The 14,737-nt window shown below is 48.0% G+C and overlaps 1 non-coding gene across 1 annotated transcript; it reads right to left on the reverse strand.

Annotated features, from left to right (window-relative positions):
• Window positions 1–6,811: 6,811 nt before the first annotated feature.
• LOC119927606 lies at window positions 6,812–6,949 on the reverse strand. Its single transcript, XR_005450593.1, has one exon. It is a non-coding gene; the product is annotated as a small nucleolar RNA SNORA7 (small nucleolar RNA).
• Window positions 6,950–14,737: the final 7,788 nt, after the last annotated feature.

Genomic DNA, 14,737 nt, shown 5'->3' on the forward strand with positions numbered 1-14,737 from the left:
GGCTGAGTTGTAGGAGGAGAAGAGTGAGGCTAAGTAGTGGTTATTTATGGGACCACATGAATTCTAAGGGAGTGGGGGTAGCATGAGAAGGGATGAGGATCCAACTTTGGGGAGCGGAGGGAGGCAGAGGAAGTGTCAGAGGAACAGCAAGAGAAGCCAGAGGAGGAAAACCAGGAGGGGGCTGTATTGGGGACATTGAGATTAGGTACCCTTTACAGGTTAACAGGGTTGTCCGTGTCAGAAGAAGCTTAGAGGTCGAGAAAGACATGACACAATAGCTTCCTGACGTGTCCCGCCGTCGACCCCCGGCCCACGTCATCCCCCGGGCCTGGAATGCCCTCCCTCTGCCCATCCGCCAAGCTAGCTCTCTTCCTCCCTTCAAGGCCCTACTGAGAGCTCACCTCCTCCAGGAGGCCTTCCCAGACTGAACCCCTTCCTTCCTCTCCCCCTCGTCCCCCTCTCCATCCCCCCATCTTACCTCCTTCCCTTCCCCACAGCACCAGTATATATGTATATATGTTTGTACATATTTATTACTCTATTTATTTATTGATTTATTTTACTTGTGCATATCTATTCTATTTATTTTATTTTGTTAGTATGTTTGGTTTTGTTCTCTGTCTCCCCCTTTTAGACTGTGAGCCCACTGTTGGGTAGGGACTCTCTCTATATGTTGCCAACTTGTACTTCCCAAGCGCTTAGTACAGTGCTCTGCACACAGTAAGCGCTCAATAAATATGATTGATGATGATGATAATCTGTTCTCAAATGACTGGAGCTCACTTGTAGAGGGATTGAGGAGGTGGTTGAAAAGGAAAAAGAGGCAACAGGTATGAGTGACCAATTTGAGGTTTGGGGGCAGGAATGGTAGGAAAGGGAAGGAGTGACCAGTGGGTGGGGGATCATGGGGAAGCAGCATGGAAGCAGCTGCTTAGAGAAGCAGCGTGGCTCAGTGGAAAGAGCCCGGGTTTTGGAGTCAGAGGTCATGGGTTCAAATCCCAGCTCTGCCAATTATCAGCTGTGTGACTCTGGGCAAGTCACTTAACTTCTCTGTGCCTCAGTTACCTCATCTGTAAAATGGGGATTAAGACTGTGAGCCCCACATGGGACAACCTGATCACCTTGTATCCCCCCAGTGCTTAGAACAGTGCTTTGCACATAGTAAGCGCTTAACACATACCATCATTATTATTATTATTATTATTATTATTATTATTATTATGGGGTAAAGGGCAATGGTTTTTTTAATCTAAAACTAGGGGAAGCACGGGAACGTTTGAAAGCAGCGGGGAAGGAATTCGGCAACGAGGGTCTGGTTGAAGACGGTAATCGGGAAAGGAAGAAAAGTGAATGCGAATGTTCAGGCAGTGTGACGGAAGGGAAATCAGAGGCAGAGTTTGAGGGGACTGATTTTGAAATCAGGCAGATATGAGGTAGCTGGCAAGGATAAGGGTAGTTGGGGAGTGGGTGAGGAAGATTCGGGGCAAGGATAAATCCATTGGCTTCAGGGTGACTAGATTCTTTGGTAGGAGTGATAGCATTGATTGAACACACCTTAAGTGCAGAGCACAGTATTAAGTACTGACAGGTGCCTCGTGACAAGCAGGGAGTTGGGGGCATTGTGGGTTTAAGACAGGAGTTAAAAGTCTAGAACAGATGGTGAAGGCAATAGACAAGGGAGACAACAAGGGAGGGAAAACATTGTTGCTGAGCACTAGAGAGCCCAAAGTTAAATTCATTCTCACCAACTCTGAGATGGTTGAGGGGGTCCTAGTGCCTGGATTCCCACCAACAGTGCTCTGTTGGCCTGAGTGGTCAAAGGTGCTCCTGCCAGTTGAGAAGCAAATGGGAGGAGTTGCAAACAATGCATTTTCTCCAAAACAGAGACATTCCTCCTCCTCCTCCTCCCCCACCCCGTAAAAAAAAAAAAAACAACCTATTCTTCAACAAGCATGAGAAGACAGCTACAGACTCCCTGGATTCTCCACTTCTCCCTATCCCTGCCACTGGATCCCCACACAGGGACAGGGACTGTGTCCAACCCTATTAATTGGTATCTACCCCAGTACTTAGTACAGTGCCTGCTACGTAACACTAAACGGTCCTCTAGAATGTAAATTCATTGTAGGCGGGGAAGGTGTACGTTTATTGTTTTACTGTACTCTCCCCCGAGGGCTTAGTCCAGTGCTCTGCACACAGTAAGCACTCAATAAATATGGCTGAATTAATGAACAAGTTCCACAATTACTACTTAACTCCTTCGGGTCTCAGGTACCTCATCTGTAAAATGGGGATTAAGCGCCTCAGGTGAGACATGAACTGTGCCTGACCTGATTTTCTTGTATCTACCCCAGCACTCTGTACAGTGCCTGGCACATAATCTGCCTCCCTCTCTTGAATGTAAGTTCACTGTGGACAGGGAACATGTCTGCCAAATGTGTTGTATTATATTCATTCATTCATTCAATCGTATTTATTGAGCACTTACTGTGTGCAGAGCACTGTACTACGTGCTTGGGAAGTACAAGTTGGGAACATATAGAGACGGTCCCTACCCAACAATGGGCTCGCAGTCTAGAGGGGTGAGACAGACAACAAAACAAAACATGTGGACAGGTGTCAAGTCATCAGAATAAATAGAAGTAAAGCTAGATAATAATAATAATAATAATGGCATTTGTTAAGCGCTTACTATGTGCAAAGCACTGTTCTAAGTGCTGGGGAGGTAACAAGGTGATCAAGTTGTCCCACAGGGGGCTCACAGTCTTAATTCCCATTTTACAGATGAGGTAACTGAGGCACAGAGAAGTTAAGTGACTTGCCCAAAGTCACACAGCTGACAATTGGCGGAGCCGGGATTTGAACCCATGACCTCTGACTCCAAAGCCCGGGCTCTTTCCACTGAGCCACGCTGCTTCTCATATTTATTCATTATTCATTCATTCATTCAATCGTATTTATTGAGCACTTACTGTGTGCAGAACACTGGACTAAGCGCTTGGGAAGTACAAGTTGGCAACATATATTCATTCATTCAATCGTATTTATTGAACGCTTACTGTGTGCAGAGCACTGGACTAAATGCTTGGGAAGTACCAGTTGGCAACATATATTCATTCATTCATTCAATCATATTTATTGAGTGCTCACTGTGTGCAGAGCACTGGACTAAGCGCTTGGGAAGTACCAGTTGGCAACATATATTCATTCATTCATTCAATGAACTTAGATGCACATAATTAACAAAATAAATAGAATAGTAAATATGCACAAGTAAAATAAATAAAGTAATAAATCTATACAAACATATATACAGGGGCTGTGTGGAGGGGAAGGAGGTAGGGCAGGGGGGCGATGGGAGGAGGAGAGGAAAAAGAGGGCTCAGTCTGGGAAGGCCTCCTGGAGGAGGTGAGCTCTTAGTAGGGCTTTGAAGGGAGGAAGAGAGCTAGCTTGGCGGATGTGCGGAGGGAGGGCATTCCAGGCCAGGGGGAGGATGGGGGCCGGGGGTCGACGGCGGGAAAGGCAAGAATGAGGCACAGTGAGGAGGTTAGCGGCAGAGGAGCGGAGGGTGCGGGCTGGGCTGTAGAAGGAGAGAAAGGAGGTAAGGTAGGAGGGGGTGAGGTGATGGACAGCCTTGAAGCCGACAGTGAGGAGTTTTTGCTTGATTCGTAGGTTGACTGGTAGCTACTGGAGATTTTTGAGGAGGGGAGTAACATGCCCAGAGCATTTCCGCACAAAGATGATCCGTGCAGCAGCGTGAAATATAGACTGAAGTGGGGAGAGACAGGAGGATGGGAGATCAGAGAAGAGGCTGATGCAGTAATCCAGTCGGGATACGATGAGACTCCCTATCTCATAGGGATAGGGGATTATACTATCCCTATCACTTAAGACAGTCCTCTGCACACAGTAAATGCTCAATAAATATGATTGACTGATTGACTGATTCTATCTCACTGGATGCCCCTGGCCCATATCCTGCCTCTGGCCATCCAACCCAGTGCTTAGCACAGTGCCTGGCACACAGTAAGCGCTTAACAAATACCATTATTATTACAGTCTACACAGTCCTACACAGTCTCTACACTATAAACTCTTTGTGGGCAGGGTATGTGTTCATTTATTTTGTATAGCCCTCTCCCAAATGCTTAGTCCAGTGCTTTGAACACAGCAAGTGCTCAATAAAAAGGAATGAGTAAATTAATCATAATCATAATAATGATTATGGTATTTTTAAGTGCTTATTATGTGCCAAGCACTGTTATAAGCACTGGGGTAGATACAAGTTAATCAGGTTGTCCCAAGTGGGGCTCACACTTTTAATCCCCATTTTACTGGTGAGGTAATTTTACAGTAGGCGCTTAACAAGTACCATCATTATAACTATTACTGTATCCACCCCAGCACTTAGTACAGTGCCTGGCACATAGGAAGCGCTTAACAAATTCTGTTCATTTATATTAATGATGTGCATACAGCTATACTGTGAGCCTGCTGTTCGGTAGGGATTGTCTCCGTTGCCGAAATGTACTTTCCAGGCGCTTAGTACAGTGCTCTGCACACAGTAAGCGTCAATAAATACGATTGAATGAATGAAGGAAGAAAGGAAATACCTGAATTATTATTATACTATAATGTCTCAGTTCAACCACTGAGCGGCAGCAAAAGGCAAAAAGAGCTGGAGAGAAAAGGCCTGGGAGACAGAGATACAGAAAACAAAAACTCCCCACTCTTGGCTTCAAAGCTCTCCATCACCTCGCCCCCTCCTACCTCACCTCCCTTCTCTCCTTCTCCAGCCCAGCCCGCACCGTCCACTCCTCTGCCGCCCTTAACCTCCTGAGGCACAAAGAAGTGAAGTGACTTGTCCACAGTCACACAGCAGACAAGTGGCGGAGCTTGGATTAAAACCCATGACCTTCTGACTCCCAGCCTGTGCTCTACCCACTAGGCCAGCAGGATTAAGCAAGTGGGAGAATGCAGTACAACAATAAACAGACATTCCCCGTGGCAATAATAAATTCTTATTATTATAGGATAAATATTATTAGTATGGTATTTATTAAGCACTTACTATGTGTCGGGCACAGTTCTAAACATTGGGGTGGATAAAAATTAATCAGGTTGGACACAGTCCCTATCCCACATGGGGCTCATAATCTATATAGGAAGGAGAACAGTTATTAAATCCTCACCTTACTGTTGGGGAAACTGAGACACAGAGCAGTAACATGACTTCCCCAAAGTCACACAGCAAGCAATTAAGCAGATCTGGGATTAGAGCCCAGGTCCCAGGTCTGAGTTTTTTCCACTAGAGCACACTGCATCCAGTAAACTTCCAGAGTAAGATTTATCCAACCTGATTATCTTACATTCATTCATTCAATCATATCTGTTGAACACTTGCTGTGTGCAGAGCACCGCACTGGACGCTTGGGAGGGTACAGTGTGGCAACAGACAGTGACATTCTCTGCCCATAATGAGCTTCCAGTCTACCCAGCGCTTAGAACAGTGCTTGGCAAATGGCACTTAACAAATACCATGATTATTATTATTATTAGGTGGGACGAGGAGTGTGTCCGACCTGATTACCTTGTATCTACCTCAGTGCTTAAAAGAGTGCTGGGCACGTAGTAAGTGCTTAACAAATACCACTATTATTATTACGTGGAAGGATTGTGTCTGCATCCTGGTGGGGTTTTTTATCCCCTGGAGCTCCCCGGGGGGTGGAAGAAGGTGGTACAGTGATAGGCTTTGTTTGTCTTAAGGGAGACCCCCTTCATCTACTTCTGTTCTGTGGGGTATCAGTGCCATAATGGCTCAGGAGGGCAGAGAATGGGTAAACCGCTGCTTCAAAATTCTCAGGACTCCTGTAGGAACCAAAAAATTTTGTGGGGGTTTATTTTATGGTACTTGTTATTATTCAATTCAATCATATTTATTGAGCACTTACTGTATGCAGAGCACTGTACTAAGCACTTGGAAAGTACAATTACCATTATTAATGATAAGAGTAATAATAGTGGTATTTATTAAGCAATGTGTCAGGCACATTCATTCATTCAATCGTATTTATTGAGCGCTTACTGTGTGCAGAACACTGTACTAAGCCCTTGGGAAGTACAACTTGGCAACATATAGAGACGGTCCCTACCCAACAGCAGGCTCACAGTCTAGAAGGGGGAGACAGACAACAAAACAAAACAGATTAACAAAATAAAATAAATAGAATAAATATGTACAAATAAAATAAATAAATAGAGTAATAAATACGTACAAACATATATACATATATATGTTGTGCTGTGGGGAGGGGAAGGAGGTAAGGCAGGGAGGATGGGCAGGGGGAAGTGGGGGAGAGGAAGGAGGGGGCTCAGTCTGGGAAGGCCTCCTGGAGGAGGTGAGCTCTCAGTAGGGCTTTGAAGGGAGGAAGAGAGCTAGCTTGGCGGATGTGAGGAGGGAGGGCATTCCAGGCCAGGGGGATGACATGGGCCAGTGACATAAAAGCACCGGGGAAGATGCAAGCTTATTAGGTTGGTATTTACTGAGCACTTACCATCGGGACAGAGCACTGTCCTAAGCGCTTGTCTTGTCTTATGCCGTTGAGTCATTTCCAGCTGATAGCGACACCATGGACACATCTCTCCCAGAATGCCCCGCTCTCCATCTGCAATTGTTCTGGTAATAGATCCATATAGTTTTCTTGGTAAAAATACGGAAGCGGTTTGCCATTGCCTCCTTCTGCGCAGTAAACCCGAGTCTCCGCCCTTGACTCTCTCCCTTGCCGCTGCTGCCCAGCACAAGTTAGTTTTGACTTGTAGCAGATTGCCTTCCACTCGCTAGCCACTGGCCAAGCTAGGAATGGAATGGATAGGCCTCTGCTTGACTTTCCCTCCCATAGCCGAGACTGGTAGAGTACTGGGAACTCTCCAGGTGTGACACTGAGAGGGGTACTAAGGACCTGGGAGAAGACAATTCAACATACTCGGCAGACACGCTCCCTGCCATACAAGGAGCTTCCAGTTTGGGGAGGGCAGTCTATAGTCAATCCACCAATTAATGGCATTTCTTGAGCACTTACTGTGAGCAGAGCACAAAAAAATAATAGTATTTGTTAAGCACTATGTGCCAAGCACTGTTCTAAGCACTGGGGTAGGTACAAGTGAATTAGGTTGGACATAGTCCCCAATCCACACAGGGCTCACCCTCTTAATCCCCATTTTACAGATAAGGTAACTGAGGTCCAGAGAAGTGAAGTTACCTGCCCAAGGTCACCCAGCAGATGTGCGGCGGAGCCGTGATTAGGACCCCAGGTCCTTCTGATTCCAAGCCTGTGCCCTATCCCCTAAAGCCACTAAGCCATGCTGCTTCTGTACTGGTATTTGAGTGATTAATCAATCAATGGTATTTACTGAGTACTTACTGTGTGCAGAGCACTGTACGAAGTGCTTGAGAAAGTACCATACCACAGGGTCAATAGACACATTCCCTGCACACAACGAATTTACAATCTGTAATATTCTTTGGACTATTTTAGTCCTTTAGATGGAGAGAGGAAAGGGGTTGCGGGAGGTGGATTTCATTTTCTTAAAATGAACTTCAAAAGTAATCTGTAGTTGGCAAGGTAGTGATTGCAAAACAACTGTGTACAATTCTTATACCCCGCCCCCCCCCCCCCGCCACCCCCTCAGTTTACCCAGTGGTCCCCAGTCCGCCCGGCTAAAGGCATCGCCACCGGCCCCCATCCAAACCGGCTGAGGACTCGCCACCTCCACCGGGAAGCCTCCCACCTGCACCACAGTCCTTCCCCATGGGCTGGAGGAAGCCCCGTCACTCAGGACATTGCCTGGCACATGCAGTGCGTCTACCATGGCCCCCGGGGAGTCCAAAGCACTCCCCACGCTTTTCCCGCTGCTGGGCTTCCTGCTGCTCCGGGGCCAGGCCTGCCCGCGCCCTGCCACTGCTACGGCACCACCGTGGATTGTGGCTCCCTGGGCCTGCGGGACGTCCCCGCGGGGATCCAGCCTTCCACCCAGACGGTGTTCCTGCAGGACAACGGCATCCGGCAGATCCAGCGGTGGGATCTGGAGCGTCTGGCGGCCCTGTGCTACCTGTACGTCCAGAACAACAGCATCTCGGCCCTGGAGACCGGGGCCTTCCGCAGCCAGCGGCGCCTGCTGGAGCTGGCCCTCGACGCCAACCGCGTCCACCTCCTCCACGGCGGCATCTTCAAGGGCCTGGACCGCCTGCGGGTGCTCTATCTAACCACATCACCCGGCTCCTGGACTTCACCTTCTGTCACCTCCGGAGACTGCAGGAGCTGCACCTGCAGAAAAACAGCATCGAGATGCTGGAGGAGCAAGTGTTGGCGGGGCTGTCGTCCCTGGCAATGCTCGACCTGAGCGAGAACCGCCTGCACACCATCAGCCGGGCTGCCCTGCGTCCTCTGGCCAGACTGCAGGTCCTGCGCCTCACAGGTACGGGGCCGCGGGGCGGGCGCGGGGCTGGCTGGCTGACGGGGCAGAGCCCACGGCCCCACCGAGGTCCACTCGGTTTCCCCACGGTGGCTCAGCAGCGAATATAAGAACAACACTAGCGGTGAAGCGTTCGGTAAACGTGGCCCAGTGGGAGGAGCACGGGCTTGGGGGGTCATGGGTTCAAATCATCATCATCATCATCATCAATCGTATTTATTGAGCGCTTACTATGTGCAGAGCACTGTACTAAGCGCTTGGGAAGTACAAATTGGCAACATATAGAGACAGTCCCTACCCAACAGTGGGCTCACAGTCTAAAAGGGGGAGACAGAGAACAAAACCAAACATACTAACAAAATAAAATAAATAGAATAGATATGTACAAATAAAATAAATAAATAGAGTAAAAAATATGTACAAACATACATACATATATACAGGTGCTGTGGGGAAGGGAAGGTGGTAAGATGGGGTGGATGGAGAGGGGGACGAGGGGGAGAGGAAGGAAGGGGCTCAGTCTGGGAAGGCCTTCTGGAGGAGGTGAGCTCTCAGTAGGGCCTTGAAGGGACGAAGAGAGCTAGCTTGGCGGATGGGCAGAGGGAGGGCATTCCAGGCCCGGGGGATGACGTGGGCCGGGGGTCGATGGCGGGACAGGCGAGAGTGAGGTACGGTGAGGAGATCAGCGGTGGAGGAGCGGAGGGTGCGGGCTGGGCTGTAGAAGGAGAGAAGAGAGGTGAGGTAGGAGGGGGCGAGGTGATGGAGAGCCTTGAAGCCCAGGGTGAGGAGTTTCTGCCTGATGCGCAGATTGATTGGTAGCCACTGGAGATTTTTGAGGAGGGGAGTGATATGCCCAGAGCGTTTCTGGACAAAGATAATCCGGGCAGCAGCATGAAGTATGGATTGAAGTGGAGAGAGACACGAGGATGGGAGATCAGAGAGAAGGCTGATGCAGTAGTCCAGACGGGATAGGATGAGAGCTTGAATGAGCAGGGTAGCGGTTGGGATGGAGAGGAAAGGGCGGATCTTAGCAATGTTGTGGAGCTGAGACCGGCAGGTTTTGGTCACGGCTTGGATGTGAGGGGTGAATGAGAGAGCGGAGTCAAATCCCAGCTGCGTGGCTTTGGGCGAGTCACGGTTCCCTCATCTGTAAAATGGGGATTAAGACTGTGAGCCCGCCGGAGCTCATGATCGCCTTGTAACCGCCCCAGCACCTAGAACGGTGCGCTGCGCATGGTAAGCGCTCAATAGATACAATTGATTGATTAATAAATGCCACTTTTAGACTGTGAGCCCACTGTTGGATAGGGACTGTCTCTATATGTTGCCAACTTGTACTTCCCAAGTGCTTAGTACAGTGCTCTGCACACAGTAAGCGCTCAATAAATACAATTGATTGATTGATTATACCTACAAAAATCGTGTGCAACTTTTTACAACTACAATACAAATAATACAAAGATGATATCATAAGGCAGAATGGAAAATTATCAACATAAACTGGAATGATTTATGAACAGTGCACCCAAAAATGTGCATGCAAAAAGCAAAGGTGTTATAGGGGCCACAGTAAATGTCGTGCTAGCCATTGTATCTGCTATTTTTCCTAACACGGTACAATATATGCAATAATAAAGTTGTCAGTTGTGTACTATTCCAATGTACGTGCTAACACCACGTCTAGCTTGTCAACATAATAAAAGAAATAAAAACAAACATGAGAACTGTTCGGAGGGTTGCCTCAACTTCCAAATCGGACGAATTAACCCATGTCAAAATTAAGATATTTTCGAACAAAGAGCATCTACACTTCTCATCAACACAAGATGTAAGTAACTCTTTTCAGGAACTGTAGCCTCCAGAAAAGCATTTTCCCAGGGAAGGATGTTGCGGTAAACACCTGCCATAAGCCAAGTTAATGAGCAAGAGAGCATTCTTGGTCACTCAACCTCCGACTTGGGCCTAGCTGGTGGCAACATTATGGGAGGGCCGACAACAACACCCACACTAAAGACAGTTAAATTTCAATAGGCATCTTTTCATTCCTTCCTCTCAACTAAAATATTTAGGTTTTAGAACATTTAAGTTCTAGGGTTGTTCACTTTTGAACAAATTCATTCACTGAACTGTATTTATTGAGAACTTACTGTGTGCAGAACACTTTACTAAGGGCTTGGGACAGTACAACAATAAACACACACACTGCCTGCCCAAATGACCTTACACTGCAGCATCGTTTAGTGCCAAGAGCACGGGCTTGGGAGTCAGAGATCATGGGTTCTAATTCCGGCTCTGCCACTTATTAGCTGTGTGACTTTGGGCAGTCACTTAACTTCTCTGTGCCTCAGTAATCTCATCTCTAAAATGGGGATGAAGACTGTGAGCCCCACGTGGGATAACCTGATTACCTTGTATCTACCTCAGAGCTTAGAACAGTGCTTTAGGCATAGTGAGCACATAAATACCATCATCGTCATCATCATCATTACAGGCAAGAGGTCTGGGGGGCAAATACATTTTGCCTCCCAGACCTCTTACTTCGGTAAAAATGACATTTGATGGCTCTGTTTAATTTTTAACCATTCATTCATATTTATTGAGCGCTTACTGTGTGCAGAGCACTGTACTAAGCACTTGAGAAATACAAGTCGGCAACATAGAGAGACGGTCCCTACCCAACAACGGGCTCACAGTGTAGAAGGGGGAAACAGACAACAAAACAAAATATGTAGACAGGTATCAAAATCATCAGAATAGAATTATAGCCATATGTACATCATTAACAAAATAAATAGAATAGTAAATATGTACAAGTAAAATAAATAGAGTAATAAATCTGTACAAATACATACAAGTGTTGTGGGAGGGGAAGGAGGTAGGGCAGGGGGGCGACGGGGAGGAGGAGAGGAAAAAGGGGGCTCAGTCTGGGAAGGCCTCTTGGAGGAGGTGAGCGCTCAGCAGGGCTTTGAAGGGAGAAAGAGAGATAGCTTGGTGGACGTGCGGAGGGAGGGCACTCCAGGCCAGGGGAAGGACGTGGGCCGGGGGTCGACGGCGGGGCAGGCGAGAATGAGGCCCAGTGAGGAGGTTAGCAGCAGAGGAGCGGAGGGTGCAGTCTGGGCTATAGAAGGAAAGAAGGGAGGTGAAGTAGGAGGGGGCGAAGTGATGGAGAGCCTTGAAGCTGAGAGTGAGGAGTTTTTGCTTGATTCGTAGGTTGACAGGCAGCCACTGGAGATTTTTGAGGAGGAGAGTAACATGCCCAGCGCGTTTCAGCACAAAGATGATCCGGGCAGCAGCGTGAAGTATAGACTGAAGTGGGGAGACACAGGAAGATGGGAGATCAGAGAGGAGGCCGAGGCAGTAATCCAGTCGGGATAGGATGAGAGACTGAACGAACAGGGTAGCGGTTTGGATGGAGAGGAAAGGGTGGATCTTGGCGATGTTGTGGAGGTGAGACCGGCAGGTTTTGGTGACGGATTGGATGTGTGAAGCGAACAAGAGAGCAGAGTCAAGGATGACACCAAGGTTGCGGGCTTGTGAGACGGGAAGGATGGTAGTACCGTCTACAGTAATGGGAAAGTCAGGGAGAGGACAGGGTTTGGGAGGGAAGTTAAGGAGTTCAGTCTTGGACCTACTGAGCTTCAGGTGGCGGGTAGACATCCAGATGGAGATGTCCTGAAGGTAGGAGGAGATACTAGCCTGGAGGGAGAGAAAGCAGGGGCAGAGATGGAGATTTGGGTGTCATCAGCGTAGAGATGATAGTTGAAGCCATGAGAGCAAATGAGTTCACCAAGAGAGTGAGTGTAGATGGAGAACAGAAGGGGACCAAGAACTGAACTTTGAGGAACCTCTACAGTAAGGGGATGGGAGGGGGAGGAGAAGCCCACAAAGGAGACTGAGAATGAACGGCTGGAGTGATAAGAGGAGAACCAGGAGAGGATGGAGTCTGTGAAGCCAAGGTTGGATAGTGTGTTGAGGAGAAGGGGGTGATCCACAGTGTCAAAGGCAGCTGAGAGGTTGAGGAGGATTAGGATAGAGTAAGAGCCACTGGATTTGGCAAGCAGGAGGTTATTGGTGACCTTTGAGAGGGCAGTTTCCATGGAATGTTGGTGATGGAAGCCAGATTGGAGGGGGTCAAGGAGAGAGTTGGCATTGAGGAATTCGAGGCAGCAGGTGTAGATGACTCATTCAAGGAGTTTGGAAAGGAATGGGAGGAGGGAGATAGGGCGATAACTAGAAGGGGAGTTGGGGTCAAGAGAGGGTTTTTTAGGATGGGGGAGATGTGGACATGTTTGAAGGCAGAGGGGAAGGAACCAGTGGAGAGTGAGCGGTGGAAATTAAGGAGGGGAAGAGGGAAGGGGTGAGAGCTTTCATAAGATTTAAACATTCTTCAAAACAGGATTCAATGTATTATTTTCCATTCAGACTAATGATGTTCACAATAAACTCGACAGCAAAACATGTTAGGAAATTCATTTTTTGCACATTTCCCCAAAAAATGCCTGTCAACTTTCTTCATTCATTCAATCCTTTTCATTGAGCACTTTCTGTGTGCAGAACATTGTACTAAGCACTAAGGAGCACAGTCAGAAGGAGTGTGGCTTAGTGGAAAGAGCACGGGCTTGGGAGTCAGAGGTCATGGGTTCTAATCCCAGATCTGCCACTTGTCTGCTGCGTGACCTTGGGCAAGTCACTTCACTTCTCTGTGCCTCTGTTGCCTCATCTTTAAAATGGGGATTAAGACTGTGATGCCCAAGTGGGATAACCTGATTAGGTCATACCTACCCCAGATCTTAGAACAGTGCTTGGCACATAGTAAATGCTTAACAAACACCATTATTATTATTACAATATAACAACAAACAAACACATTCCATGACCCCAACGAGCTTACCTTCTTAGGGAAGCAGCGTGGTCTAGTGGATAAAGCACAGGCCTGGGAGCCAGAGGACCTGGGTTCTTAGGCCAGCTGCACCACTTGCCAGCTGTGTGACCTTGGGTAAGTCACTTAACCTCTCTGTGCCTCACTTTCCTCAACTACAAAATGGGGACTCAACACCTGATCTCCCTCTTGAACTGGAAACCCCGTAGGGCCAGCGGTTATATCCGGCCGAACTGATTTGCTTGCCACATAGTAAGCACTTAACAAAATCCCCCCACCCCAAAAAACGAACAAACCTTCTTGTTATTTGAAACGCAGTCAAATTTTTTATCTTGGTTTATTTTATACCAGCACACTACTGCTTACTATGTGCACAGCACTGTACGAAACACTTGGGAGAGTACAATACAACGTAACTGGCAGGCAGGGTCCCCGCCAATCAGAAATTTAGGGACCACAGACGAAAACTGAAGTTAATAGAGGACTTTACGTGCAGGAGCTGCTTCGGGTGGGGGCGTGTCCCGTAAGGAGCATGCGCAGTTTCAGATGGAGGCGTGGCCTAGGGTGACAGCAGGACTCCGGGTGGGGGCGTGGCCTGCAGGACGCGGCCGAGGTTCCGGTTGAGGGCGGGGCCTGTAGGGAGCACGCGCAGCTTCGGGTGGGGCGTGGCCTAGGGGCAGGACTTCGGTTGGGGGCCGTGGCCTGGAGGGAGCAGGCGAGCCTTCGGGTGGGGGTGTGGCCTGGGGACACGGTAAGGATGTATTCATTCATTCAGTTCGTTCATTCATTCATTCATATTTATTGAGCGCTTTCTGTGGGCAGAGCACTGGACTAAGCGCTTGGAAAGCACAAGTACAATAGAAGCAGCGTGGCTCAGTGGAAAGAGCACGGGCTTTGGAGTCAGAGGTCGTGGGTTCAAATCCCAACTCAGCCAATTGTCAGCTGTGTGACTTTGGGCAAGTCACTTCACTTCTCTGGGCCTCAGTTACCTCATCTGTAAAATGGGGATTAAGACTGTGAGCCCCCCGTGGGACAACCTGATCACCTTGTAACCTCCCCAGCGCTTAGAACAGTGCTTTGCACATGGTAAATGCTTAATAAATGCCATTATTATTATTATTATTATTACAATTCGTCAACAGATAGAGGCAATCCCTACCCAACAACGGGCTCACAGTCTAGAAGGGGCAAACAGACAACAAAACAAAACAAGTAAAAACAAGTAATAATAATATAATAATGATGGTATTTGTTAAGCGCTTACTATGTGCAAAGCACTGTTCTAAGTGCTTTGGGGGGGGAACAAGGTGATCAGGTTGTCCCACGTGGGGCTCACAGTCTTAATCCCCCTTTTACAGATGAGGTAACTGAGGCCCAGAGAAGTTA

Source organism: Tachyglossus aculeatus, chromosome 4 (assembly GCF_015852505.1).
Source record: "Tachyglossus aculeatus isolate mTacAcu1 chromosome 4, mTacAcu1.pri, whole genome shotgun sequence".
Classification (NCBI taxonomy): Eukaryota; Metazoa; Chordata; class Mammalia; order Monotremata; family Tachyglossidae; genus Tachyglossus; species Tachyglossus aculeatus.